Source organism: Dendropsophus ebraccatus, chromosome 7 (genome assembly GCF_027789765.1).
Source record: "Dendropsophus ebraccatus isolate aDenEbr1 chromosome 7, aDenEbr1.pat, whole genome shotgun sequence".
Classification (NCBI taxonomy): domain Eukaryota; kingdom Metazoa; phylum Chordata; class Amphibia; order Anura; family Hylidae; genus Dendropsophus; species Dendropsophus ebraccatus.
The window spans coordinates 115143753-115165551 of NC_091460.1; positions in this window are offsets into that span (position 1 = coordinate 115143753).

Genomic DNA, 21799 nt, shown 5'->3' on the forward strand with positions numbered 1-21799 from the left:
GTGTACTCACTGTATATACTGACAGCAGCTTCCTGTATACTCACTGTATATACTGACAGCAGCTCCCTGTGTACTCACTGTATATACTGACAGCAGCTTCCTGTATACTCACTGTATATGCTGACAGCAGCTCCCTGTGTACTCACTGTATATACTGACAGCAGCTTCCTGTATACTCACTGTATATACTGACAGCAGCTCCCTGTGTACTCACTGTATATACTGACAGCAGCTTCCTGTATACTCACTGTATATGCTTACAGCAGCTCCCTGTGTACTCACTGTATATACTGACAGCAGCTTCTTGTGTACTCACTGTATATACTGACAGCAGCTCCCTGTGTATTCATTGTATATACTGACAGCAGCTTCTTGTGTACTCACTGTATATACTGACAGCAGCTCCCTGTGTACTCACTGTATATACTGAAACAGCTCCCTGTTTACTCACGGTATATACTGACAGTAGCTCCCTGTACTCACTGTATATACTGACAGCAGCTCCCTTTGTACTCTCTGCATATACTGACAGCAGCTTCCTGTTTACTCATTCTTAATGTATATACTGATAGCAGCTCCATGTACAGTCACTGTATATACTCACAGCAGCTCCTTGTGTACTCACTGTATATACCGACAGCAGCTTCCTGTGTACTCACTGTATATACCAACAGCAGCTTCCTTTGTACTCACTGTATATACCGACACCAGCTTCCAGTGTACGCACAGTATATACTGACAGCAGCTCCCTGTGTACTCTGTATATTACTGACGACAGCTTCCTGTGTACTCACTGAATATACTTACAACAGCCTCCTGTACTCACTGTATATACTGACAGCAGCTCCTTGTGTACTCACTGTATATACCGACAGCAGCTTCCTGTGTACTCACTGTATATACCAACAGTAGCTTCCTGTGTACTCACTGTATATACCGACACCATCTCCCAGTGTACGCACAGAATATACTGACAGCAGCCACCTGTGTACTCACTGTATATACCGACACCAGCTCCCAGTGTACGCACAGTATATACTGACAGCAGCCACCTGTGTACTCACTGTATATACTGACTGCAGCTCCCTGTCCCCTTCTAGGGTTGAATGTGTAAATTCCCAATCCCCCTGCTGGCTGTATGTTTGGATTGTGGCAGGAAAAGCAGGCCCGCCCCGCGCACACCCACAGAGGGAGAGCATCCACACTTCTTGCCCATGCGGGATTAGAACCCAGGACCTGAGCGTCCCTAAGCAACAGTTGTCAACTGCCACAGACAAGCACAGGCTGAGGCTTCAGCCAGAGTGCCGTATGCAAATGAGGAGCCAGCCAGGGGGCCGTATGCAAATGAGGAGGCAGCTGGTGGTGGCAGAAATGCTGTTAATGCGCCTCCTTGGGTGAGAGTTTATGCTCAGGAAGTGACTATTAAGACCGGGAAAGAGTGTGGCCATGATTTTTTGGCCAGTCTTTTTTAATGGACTTGTACAAGGGGAAATGGCCCCGGGTCTCTCCCCAATGAATAGTCACTAGCTCCTGTGGGGTTATAAATACCAAGATGACCCACTCATATAGTGTGCTAGGAAGGCGGAGCTTGTATCATTCAACCACCCTCAATGACACCCACAAGGAAGACACCCACCAGGATATATGTCCGAAAGGACCGACGACGGACCGAAGAAGATTCATTGAGGACTTGAATGATTGCAATGGCCTCCCTGACACTTTTGGCTTCTTCTTTTTACACATAACTTTTACTATCATTTGCTTTTTGAGGGACAGAGGAATCACAGCCATTGCCCCCTGCCCTCTATCACTGCAAAAACCACGCCCACTACTTATGCCCCTTTAACTACCTACTCATCTGCCTGCCTTCATGGAGTAAGGAGGGAGTTGGGGGTCACATATCACCCACTAGCGGAGTACGGGCGTTTAATTTTTAAAGGGGTTGGTCACTTTATAGTAAAATAGTTCACTTAAGTGTACTCACTGTATATACTGACAGCAGCTCCCTGTGTACTCACTGTATATACTGACAGCAGCTCCATGTACTCACTGTATATACTGACAGCAGCTCCCTGTGTACTCACTGTATATACTGACAGCAGCTTCCTGTACTCACTGTATATACTGAGAGCAGCTCCCTGTGTACTCACTGTATATACTGAGAGCAGCTCCCTGTGTACTCACTGTATATACTGAGAGCAGCTCCCTGTGTACTCACTGTATATACTGAGAGCAGCTCCCTGTGTACTCACTGTATATACTGACAACAGCTCCCTGTATACTCACTGTATATACTGACAGCAGCTCCCTGTGTACTCACTGTATACACTTACAGAAGCTTCTTGTATACTCACTGTATATACTGACAGCAGCTCCCTGTGTACTCACTGTATATACTGACAGCAGCTTCCTGTATACTCACTGTATATACTGACAGCAGCTCCCTGTGTACTCACTGTATATACTGACAACAGCCTCCTGTACTCACTGTATATACTGACAGCAGCTCCCAGTGTACACACTGTATATACTGACAGCAGCTCCCTGTGTACTCACTGTATATACTGACAGCAGCTCCCTGTACTCACTGTATATACTGACAGTAGCTCCCTGTGTACTCACTGTATATACTGACAGCAGCTTCCTGTATACTCACTGTATATACTGACAGCAGCTCCCTTTGTACTCTCTGCATATACTGACAGCAGCTTCCTGTTTACTCATTCTTAATGTATATACTGATAGCAGCTCCATGTATAGTCACTGTATATACTCACAGCAGCTCCTTGTGTACTCAATGTATATACCGACAGCAGCTTCCTGTGTACTCACTGTATATACCAACAGCAGCTTCCTTTGTACTCACTGTATATACCGACACCAGCTTCCAGTGTACGCACAGTATATACTGACAGCAGCTCCCTGTGTACTCTGTATATACTGACAGCAGATTCCTGTGTACTCATTCTCAATGTATATACTGACGACAGCTTCCTGTGTACTCACTGAATCTACTTACAACAGCCTCCTGTACTCACTGTATATACTGACAGCAGCTCCTTGTGTACTCACTGTATATACCGACAGCAGCTTCCTGTGTACTCACTGTATATACCAACAGTAGCTTCCTGTGTACTCACTGTATATACCGACACCATCTCCCAGTGTACGCACAGAATATACTGACAGCAGCCACCTGTGTACTCACTGTATATACCGACACCAGCTCCCAGTGTACGCACAGTATATACTGACAGCAGCCACCTGTGTACTCACTGTATATACTGACTGCAGCTCCCTGTCCCCTTCTAGGGTTGAATGTGTAAATTCCCAATCCCCCTGCTGGCTGTATGTTTGGATTGTGGCAGGAAAAGCAGGCCCGCCCCGCGCACACCCACACAGGGAGAGCATCCACACTTCTTGCCCATGCGGGATTAGAACCCAGGACCTGAGCGTCCCTAAGCAACAGTTGTCAACTGCCACAGACAAGCACAGGCTGAGGCTTCAGCCAGAATGCCGTATGCAAATGAGGAGCCAGCCAGAGGGCCGTATGCAAATGAGGAGGCAGCTGGTGGTGGCAGAAATGCTGTTAATGCGCCTCCTTGGGTGAGAGTTTATGCTCAGGAAGTGACTATTAAGACCGGGAAAGAGTGTGGCCATGATTTTTTGGCCAGTCTTTTTAATGGACTTGTACAAGGGGAAATGGCCCCGGGTCTCTCCCCAATGAATAGTCACAAGCTCCTGTGGGGTTATAAATACCAAGATGACCCACTCATATAGTGTGCTAGGAAGGCGGAGCTTGTATCATTCAACCACCCTCAATGACACCCACAAGGAAGACACCCACCAGGATATATGTCCGAAAGGACCGACGACGGACCGAAGAAGATTCATTGAGGACTTGAATGATTGCAATGCCTCCCTGACACTTTTGGCTTCTTCTTTTTACACATAACTTTTACTTCATTTGCTTTTTAAGGAACAGAGGAATCACAGCCATTGCCCCCTGCCCTCTATCACTGCAAAAACCACCGCCCACTACTTATGCCCCTTTAACTACCTACTCATCTGCCTGCCTTCATGGAGTAAGGAGGGAGTTGGGGGTCACATATCACCCACTAGCGGAGTACGGGCGTTTAATTTTTAAAGGGGTTGGTCACTTTATAGTAAAATAGTTCACTTAAGTGTACTCACTGTATATACTGACAGCAGCTCCCTGTGTACTCACTGTATATACTGACAGCAGCTCCATGTACTCACTGTATATACTGACAGCAGCTCCCTGTGTACTCACTGTATATACTGACAGCAGCTTCCTGTACTCACTGTATATACTGAGAGCAGCTCCCTGTGTACTCACTGTATATACTGAGAGCAGCTCCCTGTGTACTCACTGTATATACTGAGAGCAGTTCCCTGTGTACTCACTGTATATACTGAGAGCAGCTCCCTGTGTACTCACTGTATATACTGACAACAGCTCCCTGTATACTCACGGTATATACTGACAGCAGCTCCCTGTACTCACTGTATACTGACAGCAGCTCCCTGTGTACTGACTGTATACACTTACAGAAGCTTCTTGTGTACTCACTGTATATACTGAAAGCAGCTCCCTGTGTACTCACTGTATATACTGACAGCAGCTTCCTGTATACTCACTGTATATACTGACAGCAGCTCCCTGTGTACTCACTGTATATACTGACTGCAGCTCCCTGTACTCACTGTATATACTGACAGCAGCTCCCAGTGTACACACTGTATATACTGACAGCAGCTCCCTGTGTACTCACTGTATATACTGACAGCAGCTCCCTGTACTCACTGTATATACTGACAGTAGCTCCCTGTGTACTCACTGTATATACTGACAGCAGCTTCCTGTATACTCACTGTATATACTGACAGCAGCTCCCTGTTCTCACTGTATATACTGACAGCAGCTCCCTGTACTCACTGTATATACTGACAGCAGCTCCCTTTGTACTCTCTGCATGTACTGACAGCAGCTTCCTGTTTACTCATTCTTAATGTATATACTGATAGCAGCTCCATGTATAGTCACTGTATATACTCACAGCAGCTCCTTGTGTACTCACTGTATATACCGACAGCAGCTTCCTGTGTACTCACTGTATATACCAACAGCAGCTTCCTTTGTACTCACTGTATATACCGACACCAGCTTCCAGTGTACGCACAGTATATACTGACAGCAGCTCCCTGTGTACTCTGTATATACTGACAGCAGATTCCTGTGTACTCATTCTCAATGTATATACTGACGACAGCTTCCTGTGTACTCACTGAATATACTTACAACAGCCTCCTGTACTCACTGTATATACTGACAGCAGCTCCTTGTGTACTCACTGTATATACCGACAGCAGCTTCCTGTGTACTCACTGTATATACCAACAGTAGCTTCCTGTGTACTCACTGTATATACCGACACCATCTCCCAGTGTACGCACAGAATATACTGACAGCAGCCACCTGTGTACTCACTCTATATACCGACACCAGCTCCCAGTGTACGCACAGTATATACTGACAGCAGCCACCTGTGTACTCACTGTATATACTGACAGCAGCTCCCTGTCCCCTTCTAGGGTTGAATGTGTAAATTCCCAATCCCCCTGCTGGCTGTATGTTTGGATTGTGCAGGAAAAGCAGGCCCGCCCCGCGCACACCCACACAGGGAGAGCATCCACACTTCTTGCCCATGCGGGATTAGAACCCAGGACCTGAGCGTCCCTAAGCAACAGTTGTCAACTGCCACAGACAAGCACAGGCTGAGGCTTCAGCCAGAGTGCCGTATGCAAATGAGGAGCCAGCCAGAGGGCCGTATGCAAATGAGGAGGCAGCTGGTGGTGGCAGAAATGCTGTTAATGCGCCTCCTTGGGTGAGAGTTTATGCTCAGGAAGTGACTATTAAGACCGGGAAAGAGTGTGGCCATGATTTTTTGGCCAGTCTTTTTCAATGGACTTGTACAAGGGGAAATGGCCCCGGGTCTCTCCCCAATGAATAGTCACAAGCTCCTGTGGGGTTATAAATACCAAGATGACCCACTCATATAGTGTGCTAGGAAGGCGGAGCTTGTATCATTCAACCACCCTCAATGACACCCGCAAGGAAGACACCCACCAGGATATATGTCCGAAAGGACCGACGACGGACCGAAGAAGATTCATTGAGGACTTGAATGATTGCAATGCCTCCCTGACACTTTTGGCTTCTTCTTTTTACACATAACTTTTACTTCATTTGCTTTTTGAGGGACAGAGGAATCACAGCCATTGCCCCCTGCCCTCTATCACTGCAAAAACCACCGCCCACTACTTATGCCCCTTTAACTACCTACTCATCTGCCTGCCTTCATGGAGTAAGGAGGGAGTTGGGAGTCACATATCAGCCACTAGCGGAGTACGGGCGTTTCATTTTTAAAGGGGTTGGTCACTTTATAGTAAAATAGTTCACTTAAGTGTACTCACTGTATATACTGACAGCAGCTCCCTGTGTACTCACTGTATATACTGACAGCAGCTCCATGTACTCACTGTATATACTGACAGCAGCTCCCTGTGTACTCACTGTATATACTGACAGCAGCTTCCTGTACTCACTGTATATACTGAGAGCAGCTCCCTGTGTACTCACTGTATATACTGAGAGCAGCTCCCTGTGTACTCACTGTATATACTGAGAGCAGCTCCCTGTGTACTCACTGTATATACTGAGAGCAGCTCCCTGTGTACTCACTGTATATACTGACAACAGCTCCCTGTATACTCACGGTATATACTGACAGCAGCTCCCTGTACTCACTGTATATACTGACAGCAGCTCCCTGTGTACTCACTGTATACACTTACAGAAGCTTCTTGTGTACTCACTGTATATACTGACAGCAGCTCCCTGTGTACTCACTGTATATACTGACAGCAGCTTCCTGTATACTCACTGTATATACTGACAGCAGCTCCCTGTGTACTCACTGTTTATACTGACAGCAGCTTCCTGTATACTCACTGTATATGCTGACAGCTGCTCCCTGTGTACTCACTGTATATACTGACAGCAGCTTCCTGTATACTCACTGTATATACTGACAGCAGCTCCCTGTGTACTCACTGTATATACTGACAGCAGCTTCCTGTATACTCACTGTATATGCTGACAGCAGCTCCCTGTGTACTCACTGTATATACTGACAGCAGCTTCTTGTGTACTCACTGTATATACTGACAGCAGCTCCCTGTGTATTCATTGTATATACTGACAGCAGCTTCTTGTGTACTCACTGTATATACTGACAGCAGCTCCCTGTGTACTCACTGTATATACTGACGACAGCTCCCTGTTTACTCACGGTATATACTGACAGTAGCTCCCTGTACTCACTGTATATACTGACAGCAGCTCCCTGTGTACTCTCTGCATATACTGACAGCAGCTTCCTGTTTACTCATTCTTAATGTATATACTGATAGCAGCTCCATGTATAGTCACTGTATATACTCACAGCAGCTCCTTGTGTACTCACTGTATATACCGACAGCAGCTTCCTGTGTACTCACTGTATATACAAACAGCAGCTTCCTTTGTACTCACTGTATATACCGACACCAGCTTCCAGTGTACGCACAGTATATACTGACAGCAGCTCCCTGTGTACTCTGTATATACTGACAGCAGATTCCTGTGTACTCATTCTCAATGTATATACTGACGACAGCTTCCTGTGTACTCACTGAATATACTTACAACAGCCTCCTGTACTCACTGTATATACTGACAGCAGCTCCCTGTGTACTCACTGTATATACTGACAGCAGCTCCATGTACTCACTGTATATACTGACAGCAGCTCCCTGTGTACTCACTGTATATACTGACAGCAGCTTCCTGTACTCACTGTATATACTGAGAGCAGCTCCCTGTGTACTCACTGTATATACTGAGAGCAGCTCCCTGTGTACTCACTGTATATACTGAGAGCAGCTCCCTGTGTACTCACTGTATATACTGACAGCAGCTCCCTGTGTACTCACTGTATATACTGACAACAGCTCCCTGTATACTCACTGTATATACTGACAGCAGCTCCCTGTACTCACTGTATATACTGACAGCAGCTCCCTGTGTACTCACTGTATACACTTACAGAAGCTTCTTGTGTACTCACTGTATATACTGACAGCAGCTCCCTGTGTACTCACTGTATATACTGACAGCAGCTCCCTGTATACTCACTGTATATACTGACAGCAGCTCCCTGTGTACTCACTGTATATACTGACAGCAGCTCCCTGTACTCACTGTATATACTGACAGCAGCTCCCAGTGTACACACTGTATATACTGACAGCAGCTCCCTGTGTACTCACTGTATATACTGACAGCAGCTCCCTGTACTCACTGTATATACTGACAGCAGCTCCCTGTGTACTCACTGTATATACTGACACCAGCTCCCAGTGTACTCACTGTATATACTGACAGCAGCTCCCTGTGTACTCTGTATATACTGACAGCAGATTCCTGTGTACTCATTCTCAATGTATATACTGACGACAGCTTCCTGTGTACTCACTGAATATACTTACAACAGCCTCCTGTACTCACTGTATATACTGACAGCAGCTCCTTGTGTACTCACTGTATATACTGACAGCAGCTTCCTGTATACTCACTGTATATACTGACAGCAGCTCCCTGTGTACTCACTGTATATACTGACAGCAGCTTCCTGTATACTCACTGTATATGCTGACAGCAGCTCCCTGTGTACTCACTGTATATACTGACAGCAGCTTCCTGTATACTCACTGTATATACTGACAGCAGCTCCCTGTGTACTCACTGTATATACTGACAGCAGCTCCCTGTGTACTCACTGTATATGCTGACAGCAGCTCCCTGTGTACTCACTGTATATACTGACAGCAGCTTCTTGTGTACTCACTGTATATACTGACAGCAGCTCCCTGTGTATTCATTGTATATACTGACAGCAGCTTCTTGTGTACTCACTGTATATACTGACAGCAGCTCCCTGTGTACTCACTGTATATACTGACAACAGCTCCCTGTTTACTCACGGTATATACTGACAGTAGCTCCCTGTACTCACTGTATATACTGACAGCAGCTCCCTTTGTACTCTCTGCATATACTGACAGCAGCTTCCTGTTTACTCATTCTTAATGTATATACTGATAGCAGCTCCATGTATAGTCACTGTATATACTCACAGCAGCTCCTTGTGTACTCACTGTATATACCGACAGCAGCTTCCTGTGTACTCACTGTATATACCAACAGCAGCTTCCTTTGTACTCACTGTATATACCGACACCAGCTTCCAGTGTACGCACAGTATATACTGACAGCAGCTCCCTGTGTACTCTGTATATACTGACGACAGCTTCCTGTGTACTCACTGAATATACTTACAACAGCCTCCTGTACTCACTGTATATACTGACAGCAGCTCCTTGTGTACTCACTGTATATACCGACAGCAGCTTCCTGTGTACTCACTGTATATACCAACAGTAGCTTCCTGTGTACTCACTGTATATACCGACACCATCTCCCAGTGTACGCACAGAATATACTGACAGCAGCCACCTGTGTACTCACTCTATATACCGACACCAGCTCCCAGTGTACGCACAGTATATACTGACAGCAGCCACCTGTGTACTCACTCTATATACTGACTGCAGCTCCCTGTCCCCTTCTAGGGTTGAATGTGTAAATTCCCAATCCCCCTGCTGGCTGTATGTTTGGATTGTGGCAGGAAAAGCAGGCCCGCCCCGCGCACACCCACAGAGGGAGAGCATCCACACTTCTTGCCCATGCGGGATTAGAACCCAGGACCTGAGCGTCCCTAAGCAACAGTTGTCAACTGCCACAGACAAGCACAGGCTGAGGCTTCAGCCAGAGTGCCGTATGCAAATGAGGAGCCAGCCAGAGGGCCGTATGCAAATGAGGAGGCAGCTGGTGGTGGCAGAAATGCTGTTAATGCGCCTCCTTGGGTGAGAGTTTATGCTCAGGAAGTGACTATTAAGACCGGGAAAGAGTGTGGCCATGATTTTTTGGTCTGTCTTTTTTAATGGACTTGTACAAGGGGAAATGGCCCCGGGTCTCTCCCCAATGAATAGTCACAAGCTCCTGTGGGGTTATAAATACCAAGATGACCCACTCATATAGTGTGCTAGGAAGGCGGAGCTTGTATCATTCAACCACCCTCAATGACACCCACAAGGAAGACACCCACCAGGATATATGTCCGAAAGGACCGACGACGGACCGAAGAAGATTCATTGAGGACTTGAATGATTGCAATGCCTCCCTGACACTTTTGGCTTCTTCTTTTTACACATAACTTTTACTTCATTTGCTTTTTGAGGGACAGAGGAATCACAGCCATTGCCCCCTGCCCTCTATCACTGCAAAAACCACCGCCCACTACTTATGCCCCTTTAACTACCTACTCATCTGCCTGCCTTCATGGAGTAAGGAGGGAGTTGGGGGTCACATATCACCCACTAGCGGAGTACGGGCGTTTAATTTTTAAAGGGGTTGGTCACTTTATAGTAAAATAGTTCACTTAAGTGTACTCACTGTATATACTGACAGCAGCTCCCTGTGTACTCACTGTATATACTGACAGCAGCTCCATGTACTCACTGTATATACTGACAGCAGCTCTTTGTGTACTCACTGTATATACTGACAGCAGCTTCCTGTACTCACTGTATATACTGAGAGCAGCTCCCTGTGTACTCACTGTATATACTGAGAGCAGCTCCCTGTGTACTCACTGTATATACTGAGAGCAGCTCCCTGTGTACTCACTGTATATACTGAGAGCAGCTCCCTGTGTACTCACTGTATATACTGACAACAGCTCCCTGTATACTCACTGTATATACTGACAGCAGCTCCCTGTGTACTCACTGTATACACTTACAGAAGCTTCTTGTGTACTCACTGTATATACTGACAGCAGCTCCCTGTGTACTCACTGTATATACTGACAGCAGCTTCCTGTATACTCACTGTATATACTGACAGCAGCTCCCTGTGTACTCACTGTATATACTGACAGCAGCTCCCTGTACTCACTGTATATACTGACAGCAGCTCCCAGTGTACACACTGTATATACTGACAGCAGCTCCCTGTGTACTCACTGTATATACTGACAGCAGCTCCCTGTACTCACTGTATATACTGACAGTAGCTCCCTGTGTACTCACTGTATATACTGACAGCAGCTCCCTGTGTACTCACTGTATATACTGACAGCAGCTCCCTGTACTCACTGTATATACTGACAGCAGCTCCCAGTGTACACACTGTATATACTGACATCAGCTCCCTGTGTACTCACTGTATATACTGACAGCAGCTCCCTGTACTCACTGTATATACTGACAGTAGCTCCCTGTGTACTCACTGTATATACTGACAGCAGCTTCCTGTATACTCACTGTATATACTGACAGCAGCTCCCTTTGTACTCTCTGCATATACTGACAGCAGCTTCCTGTTTACTCATTCTTAATGTATATACTGATAGCAGCTCCATGTATAGTCACTGTATATACTCACAGCAGCTCCTTGTGTACTCACTGTATATACCGACAGCAGCTTCCTGTGTACTCACTGTATATACCAACAGCAGCTTCCTTTGTACTCACTGTATATACCGACACCAGCTTCCAGTGTACGCACAGTATATACTGACAGCAGCTCCCTGTGTACTCACTGTATATACTGACAGCAGATTCCTGTGTACTCATTCTCAATGTATATACTGACGACAGCTTCCTGTGTACTCACTGAATATACTTACAACAGCCTCCTGTACTCACTGTATATACTGACAGCAGCTCCTTGTGTACTCACTGTATATACCGACAGCAGCTTCCTGTGTACTCACTGTATATACCAACAGTAGCTTCCTGTGTACTCACTGTATATACCGACACCATCTCCCAGTGTACGCACAGAATATACTGACAGCAGCCACCTGTGTACTCACTGTATATACCGACACCAGCTCCCAGTGTACGCACAGTATATACTGACAGCAGCCACCTGTGTACTCACTGTATATACTGACTGCAGCTCCCTGTCCCCTTCTAGGGTTGAATGTGTAAATTCCCAATCCCCCTGCTGGCTGTATGTTTGGATTGTGGCAGGAAAAGCAGGCCCGCCCCGCGCACACCCACACAGGGAGAGCATCCACACTTCTTGCCCATGCGGGATTAGAACCCAGGACCTGAGCGTCCCTAAGCAACAGTTGTCAACTGCCACAGACAAGCACAGGCTGAGGCTTCAGCCAGAATGCTGTATGCAAATGAGGAGCCAGCCAGAGGGCCGTATGCAAATGAGGAGGCAGCTGGTGGTGGCAGAAATGCTGTTAATGCGCCTCCTTGGGTGAGAGTTTATGCTCAGGAAGTGACTATTAAGACCGGGAAAGAGTGTGGCCATGATTTTTTGGCCAGTCTTTTTTAATGGACTTGTACAAGGGGAAATGGCCCCGGGTCTCTCCCCAATGAATAGTCACAAGCTCCTGTGGGGTTATAAATACCAAGATGACCCACTCATATAGTGTGCTAGGAAGGCGGAGCTTCTATCATTCAACCACCCTCAATGACACCCACAAGGAAGACACCCACCAGGATATATGTCCGAAAGGACCGACGACGGACCGAAGAAGATTCATTGAGGACTTGAATGATTGCAATGCCTCCCTGACACTTTTGGCTTCTTCTTTTTACACATAACTTTTACTTCATTTGCTTTTTAAGGAACAGAGGAATCACAGCCATTGCCCCCTGCCCTCTATCACTGCAAAAACCACCGCCCACTACTTATGCCCCTTTAACTACCTACTCATCTGCCTGCCTTCATGGAGTAAGGAGGGAGTTGGGGGTCACATATCACCCACTAGCGGAGTACGGGCGTTTAATTTTTAAAGGGGTTGGTCACTTTATAGTAAAATAGTTCACTTAAGTGTACTCACTGTATATACTGACAGCAGCTCCCTGTGTACTCACTGTATATACTGACAGCAGCTCCATGTACTCACTGTATATACTGACAGCAGCTCCCTGTGTACTCACTGTATATACTGACAGCAGCTTCCTGTACTCACTGTATATACTGAGAGCAGCTCCCTGTGTACTCACTGTATATACTGAGAGCAGCTCCCTTTGTACTTACTGTATATACTGAGAGCAGTTCCCTGTGTACTCACTGTATATACTGAGAGCAGCTCCCTGTGTACTCACTGTATATACTGACAACAGCTCCCTGTATACTCACGGTATATACTGACAGCAGCTCCCTGTACTCACTGTATATACTGACAGCAGCTCCCTGTGTACTCACTGTATACACTTACAGAAGCTTCTTGTGTACTCACTGTATATACTGAAAGCAGCTCCCTGTGTACTCACTGTATATACTGACAGCAGCTTCCTGTATACTCACTGTATATACTGACAGCAGCTCCCTGTGTACTCACTGTATATACTGACTGCAGCTCCCTGTACTCACTGTATATACTGACAGCAGCTCCCAGTGTACACACTGTATATACTGACAGCAGCTCCCTGTGTACTCACTGTATATACTGACAGCAGCTCCCTGTACTCACTGTATATACTGACAGTAGCTCCCTGTGTACTCACTGTATATACTGACAGCAGCTTCCTGTATACTCACTGTATATACTGACAGCAGCTCCCTGTACTCACTGTATATACTGACAGCAGCTCCCTGTACTCACTGTATATACTGACAGCAGCTCCCTTTGTACTCTCTGCATATACTGACAGCAGCTTCCTGTTTACTCATTCTTAATGTATATACTGATAGCAGCTCCATGTATAGTCACTGTATATACTCACAGCAGCTCCTTGTGTACTCACTGTATATACCGACAGCAGCTTCCTGTGTACTCACTGTATATACCAACAGCAGCTTCCTTTGTACTCACTGTATATACCGACACCAGCTTCCAGTGTACGCACAGTATATACTGACAGCAGCTCCCTGTGTACTCTGTATATACTGACGACAGCTTCCTGTGTACTCACTGAATATACTTACAACAGCCTCCTGTACTCACTGTATATACTGACAGCAGCTCCTTGTGTACTCACTGTATATACCGACAGCAGCTTCCTGTGTACTCACTGTATATACCAACAGTAGCTTCCTGTGTACTCACTGTATATACCGACACCATCTCCCAGTGTACGCACAGAATATACTGACAGCAGCCACCTGTGTACTCACTCTATATACCGACACCAGCTCCCAGTGTACGCACAGTATATACTGACAGCAGCCACCTGTGTACTCACTGTATATACTGACTGCAGCTCCCTGTCCCCTTCTAGGGTTGAATGTGTAAATTCCCAATCCCCCTGCTGGCTGTATGTTTGGATTGTGGCAGGAAAAGCAGGCCCGCCCCGCGCACACCCACAGAGGGAGAGCATCCACACTTCTTGCCCATGGGGGATTAGAACCCAGGACCTGAGCGTCCCTAAGCAACAGTTGTCAACTGCCACAGACAAGCACAGGCTGAGGCTTCAGCCAGAGTGCCGTATGCAAATGAGGAGCCAGCCAGAGGGCCGTATGCAAATGAGGAGGCAGCTGGTGGTGGCAGAAATGCTGTTAATGCGCCTCCTTGGGTGAGAGTTTATGCTCAGGAAGTGACTATTAAGACCGGGAAAGAGTGTGGCCATGATTTTTTGGTCAGTCTTTTTTAATGGACTTGTACAAGGGGAAATGGCCCCGGGTCTCTCCCCAATGAATAGTCACAAGCTCCTGTGGGGTTATAAATACCAAGATGACCCACTCATATAGTGTGCTAGGAAGGCGGAGCTTGTATCATTCAACCACCCTCAATGACACCCACAAGGAAGACACCCACCAGGATATATGTCCGAAAGGACCGACGACGGACCGAAGAAGATTCATTGAGGACTTGAATGATTGCAATGCCTCCCTGACACTTTTGGCTTCTTCTTTTTACACATAACTTTTACTTCATTTGCTTTTTGAGGGACAGAGGAATCACAGCCATTGCCCCCTGCCCTCTATCACTGCAAAAACCACCGCCCACTACTTATGCCCCTTTAACTACCTACTCATCTGCCTGCCTTCATGGAGTAAGGAGGGAGTTGGGGGTCACATATCACCCACTAGCGGAGTACGGGCGTTTAATTTTTAAAGGGGTTGGTCACTTTATAGTAAAATAGTTCACTTAAGTGTACTCACTGTATATACTGACAGCAGCTCCCTGTGTACTCACTGTATATACTGACAGCAGCTCCATGTACTCACTGTATATACTGACAGCAGCTCCCTGTGTACTCACTGTATATACTGACAGCAGCTTCCTGTAATCACTGTATATACTGAGAGCAGCTCCCTGTGTACTCACTGTATATACTGAGAGCAGCTCCCTGTGTACTCACTGTATATACTGAGAGCAGCTCCCTGTGTACTCACTGTATATACTGAGAGCAGCTCCCTGTGTACTCACTGTATATACTGACAACAGCTCCCTGTATACTCACTGTATATACTGACAGCAGCTCCCTGTGTACTCACTGTATACACTTACAGAAGCTTCTTGTGTACTCACTGTATATACTGACAGCAGCTCCCTGTGTACTCACTGTATATACTGACAGCAGCTTCCTGTATACTCACTGTATATACTGACAGCAGCTCCCTGTGTACTCACTGTATATACTGACAGCAGCTCCCTGTACTCACTGTATATACTGACAGCAGCTCCCAGTGTACACACTGTATATACTGACAGCAGCTCCCTGTGTACTCACTGTATATACTGACAGCAGCTCTCTGTACTCACTGTATATACTGACAGTAGCTCCCTGTGTACTCACTGTATATACTGACAGCAGCTCCCTGTGTAATCACTGTATATACTGACAGCAGCTCCCTGTACTCACTGTATATACTGACAGCAGCTCCCAGTGTACACACTGTATATACTGACAGCAGCTCCCTGTGTACTCACTGTATATACTGACAGCAGCTCCCTGTACTCACTGTATATACTGACAGTAGCTCCCTGTGTACTCACTGTATATACTGACAGCAGCTTCCTGTATACTCACTGTATATATTGACAGCAGCTCCCTTTGTACTCTCTGCATATACTGACAGCAGCTTCCTGTTTACTCATTCTTAATGTATATACTGATAGCAGCTCCATGTATAGTCACTGTATATACTCACAGCAGCTCCTTGTGTACTCACTGTATATACCGACAGCAGCTTCCTGTGTACTCACTGTATATACCAACAGCAGCTTCCTTTGTACTCACTGTATATACCGACACCAGCTTCCAGTGTACGCACAGTATATACTGACAGCAGCTCCCTGTGTACTCTGTATATACTGACAGCAGATTCCTGTGTACTCATTCTCAATGTATATACTGACGACAGCTTCCTGTGTACTCACTGAATATACTTACAACAGCCTCCTGTACTCACTGTATATACTGACAGCAGCTCCTTGTGTACTCACTGTATATACCGACAGCAGCTTCCTGTGTACTCACTGTATATACCAACAGTAGCTTCCTGTGTACTCACTGTATATACCGACACCAGCTCCCAGTGTACGCACAGTATATACTGACAGCAGCCACCTGTGTACTCACTGTATATAGTGACTGCAGCTCCCTGTCCCCTTCTAGGGTTGAATGTGTAAATTCCCAATCCCCCTGCTGGCTGTATGTTTGGATTGTGGCAGGAAAAGCAGGCCCGCCCCGCGCACACCCACACAGGGAGAGCATCCACACTTCTTGCCCATGCGGGATTAGAACCCAGGACCTGAGCGTCCCTAAGCAACAGTTGTCAACTGCCACAGACAAGCACAGGCTGAGGCTTCAGCCAGAATGCCGTATGCAAATGAGGAGCCAGCCAGAGGGCCGTATGCAAATGAGGAGGCAGCTGGTGGTGGCAGAAATGCTGTTAATGCGCCTCCTTGGGTGAGAGTTTATGCACAGGAAGTGACTATTAAGACCGGGAAAGAGTGTGGCCATGATTTTTTGGCCAGTCTTTTTTAATGGACTTGTACAAGGGGAAATGGCCCCGGGTCTCTCCCCAATGAATAGTCACAAGCTCCTGTGGGGTTATAAATACCAAGATGACCCACTCATATAGTGTGCTAGGAAGGCGGAGCTTGTATCATTCAACCACCCTCAATGACACCCACAAGGAAGACACCCACCAGGATATATGTCCGAAAGGACCGACGACGGACCCAAGAAGATTCATTGAGGACTTGAATGATTGCAATGCCTCCCTGACACTTTTGGCTTCTTCTTTTTACACATAACTTTTACTTCATTTGCTTTTTAAGGAACAGAGGAATCACAGCCATTGCCCCCTGCCCTCTATCACTGCAAAAACCACCGCCCACTACTTATGCCCCTTTAACTACCTACTCATCTGCCTGCCTTCATGGAGTAAGGAGGGAGTTGGGGGTCACATATCACCCACTAGCGGAGTACGGGCGTTTAATTTTTAAAGGGGTTGGTCACTTTATAGTAAAATAGTTCACTTAAGTGTACTCACTGTATATACTGACAGCAGCTCCCTGTGTACTCACTGTATATACTGACAGCAGCTCCATGTACTCACTGTATATACTGACAGCAGCTCCCTGTGTACTCACTGTATATACTGACAGCAGCTTCCTGTACTCACTGTATATACTGAGAGCAGCTCCCTGTGTACTCACTGTATATACTGAGAGCAGCTCCCTGTGTACTCACTGTATATACTGAGAGCAGCTCCCTGTGTACTCACTGTATATACTGAGAGCAGTTCCCTGTGTACTCACTGTATATACTGAGAGCAGCTCCCTGTGTACTCACTGTATATACTGACAACAGCTCCCTGTATACTCACGGTATATACTGACAGCAGCTCCCTGTACTCACTGTATATACTGACAGCAGCTCCCTGTGTACTCACTGTATACACTTACAGAAGCTTCTTGTGTACTCACTGTATATACTGAAAGCAGCTCCCTGTGTACTCACTGTATATACTGACAGCAGCTTCCTGTATACTCACTGTATATACTGACAGCAGCTCCCTGTGTACTCACTGTATATACTGACTGCAGCTCACTGTACTCACTGTATATACTGACAGCAGCTCCCAGTGTACACACTGTATATACTGACAGCAGCTCCCTGTGTACTCACTGTATATACTGACAGCAGCTCCCTGTACTCACTGTATATACTGACAGTAGCTCCCTGTGTACTCACTGTATATACTGACAGCAGCTTCCTGTATACTCACTGTATATACTGACAGCAGCTCCCTGTACTCACTGTATATACTGACAGCAGCTCCCTGTACTCACTGTATATACTGACAGCAGCTCCCTTTGTACTCTCTGCATATACTGACAGCAGCTTCCTGTTTACTCATTCTTAATGTATATACTGATTGCAGCTCCATGTATAGTCACTGTATATACTCACAGCAGCTCCTTGTGTACTCACTGTATATACCGACAGCAGCTTCCTGTGTACTCACTGTATATACCAACAGCAGCTTCCTTTGTACTCACTGTATATACCGACACCAGCTTCCAGTGTACGCACAGTATATACTGACAGCAGCTCCCTGTGTACTCTGTATATACTGACAGCAGATTCCTGTGTACTCATTCTCAATGTATATACTGACGACAGCTTCCTGTGTACTCACTGAATATACTTACAACAGCCTCCTGTACTCACTGTATATACTGACAGCAGCTCCTTGTGTACTCACTGTATATACCGACAGCAGCTTCCTGTGTACTCACTGTGTATACCAACAGTAGCTTCCTGTGTACTCACTGTATATACCGACACCATCTCCCAGTGTACGCACAGAATATACTGACAGCAGCCACCTGTGTACTCACTCTATATACCGACACCAGCTCCCAGTGTACGCACAGTATATACTGACAGCAGCCACCTGTGTACTCACTGTATATACTGACTGCAGCTCCCTGTCCCCTTCTAGGGTTGAATGTGTAAATTCCCAATCCCCCTGCTGGCTGTATGTTTGGATTGTGGCAGGAAAAGCAGGCCCGCCCCGCGCACACCCACACAGGGAGAGCATCCACACTTCTTGCCCATGCGGGATTAGAACCCAGGACCTGAGCGTCCCTAAGCAACAGTTGTCAACTGCCACAGACAAGCACAGGCTGAGGCTTCAGCCAGAGTGCCGTATGCAAATGAGGAGCCAGCCAGAGGGCCGTATGCAAATGAGGAGGCAGCTGGTGGTGGCAGAAATGCTGTTAATGCGCCTCCTTGGGTGAGAGTTTATGCTCAGGAAGTGACTATTAAGACCGGGAAAGAGTGTGGCCATGATTTTTTGGCCAGTCTTTTTCAATGGACTTGTACAAGGGGAAATGGCCCCGGGTCTCTCCCCAATGAATAGTCACAAGCTCCTGTGGGGTTATAAATACCAAGATGACCCACTCATATAGTGTGCTAGGAAGGCGGAGCTTGTATCATTCAACCACCCTCAATGACACCCGCAAGGAAGACACCCACCAGGATATATGTCCGAAAGGACCGACGACGGACCGAAGAAGATTCATTGAGGACTTGAATGATTGCAATGCCTCCCTGACACTTTTGGCTTCTTCTTTTTACACATAACTTTTACTTCATTTGCTTTTTGAGGGACAGAGGAATCACAGCCATTGCCCCCTGCCCTCTATCACTGCAAAAACCACCGCCCACTACTTATGCCCCTTTAACTACCTACTCATCTGCCTGCCTTCATGGAGTAAGGAGGGAGTTGGGGGTCACATATCACCCACTAGCGGAGTACGGGCGTTTAATTTTTAAAGGGGTTGGTCACTTTATAGTAAAATAGTTCACTTAAGTGTACTCACTGTATATACTGACAGCAGCTCCCTGTGTACTCACTGTATATACTGACAGCAGCTCCATGTACTCACTGTATATACTGAGAGCAGCTCCCTGTGTACTCACTGTATATACTGACAGCAGCTTCCTGTACTCACTGTATATACTGAGAGCAGCTCCCTGTGTACTCACTGTATATACTGAGAGCAGCTCCCTGTGTACTCACTGTATATACTGAGAGCAGCTCCCTGTGTACTCACTGTATATACTGAGAGCAGCTCCCTGTGTACTCACTGTATATACTGACAACAGCTCCCAGTATACTCACGGTATATACTGACAGCAGCTCCCTGTACTCACTGTATATACTGACAGCAGCTCCCTGTGTACTCACTGTATACACTTACAGAAGCTTCTTGTGTACTCACTGTATATACTGACAGCAGCTCCCTGTGTACTCACTGTATATACTGACAGCAGCTTCCTGTATACTCACTGTATATACTGACAGCAGCTCCCTGTGTACTCACTGTATATACTGACAGCAGCTCCCTGTACTCACTGTATATACTGACAGCAGCTCCCAGTGTACACACTGTATATACTGACAGCAGCTCCCTCTGTACTCACTGTATATACTGACAGCAGCTCCCTGTACTCACTGTATATACTGACAGCAGCTCCCTGTGTACTCACTGTATATACTGACAGCAGCTTCCTGTATACTCACTGTATATACTGACAGCAGCTCCCTGTGTACTCACTGTATATACTGACAGCAGCTTCCTGTATACTCACTGTATATGCTGACAGCAGCTCCCTGTGTACTCACTGTATATACTGACAGCAGCTTCCTGTATACTCACTGTATATACTGACAGCAGCTCCCTGTGTACTCACTGTATATACTGACAGCAGCTTCCTGTATACTCACTGTATATGCTGACAGCAGCTCCCTGTGTACTCACTGTATATACTGACAGCAGCTCCCTGTATACTCACTGTATATGCTGACAGCAGCTCCCTGTGTACTCACTGTATATACTGACAGCAGCTTCTTGTGTACTCACTGTATATACTGACAGCAGCTCCCTGTGTATTCATTGTATATACTGACAGCAGCTTCTTGTGTACTCACTGTATATACTGACAGCAGCTCCCTGTGTACTCACTGTATATACTGACAACAGCTCCCTGTTTACTCACGGTATATACTGACAGTAGCTCCCTGTACTCACTGTATATACTGACAGCAGCTCCCTGTGTACTCTCTGCATATACTGACAGCAGCTTCCTGTTTACTCATTCTTAATGTATATACTGATAGCAGCTCCATGTATAGTCACTGTATATACTCACAGCAGCTCCTTGTGTACTCACTGTATATACCGACAGCAGCTTCCTGTGTACTCACTGTATATACCAACAGCAGCTTCCTTTGTACTCACTGTATATACCGACACCAGCTTCCAGTGTACGCACAGTATATACTGACAGCAGCTCCCTGTGTACTCTGTATATACTGACAGCAGATTCCTGTGTACTCATTCTCAATGTATATACTGACGACAGCTTCCTGTGTACTCACTGAATATACTTACAACAGCCTCCTGTACTCACTGTATATACTGACAGCAGCTCCTTGTGTACTCACTGTATATACCGACAGCAGCTTCCTGTGTACTCACTGTATATACCAACAGTAGCTTCCTGTGTACTCACTGTATATACCAACACCATCTCCCAGTGTACGCACAGAATATACTGACAGCAGCCACCTGTGTACTCACTGTATATACCGACACCAGCTCCCAGTGTACGC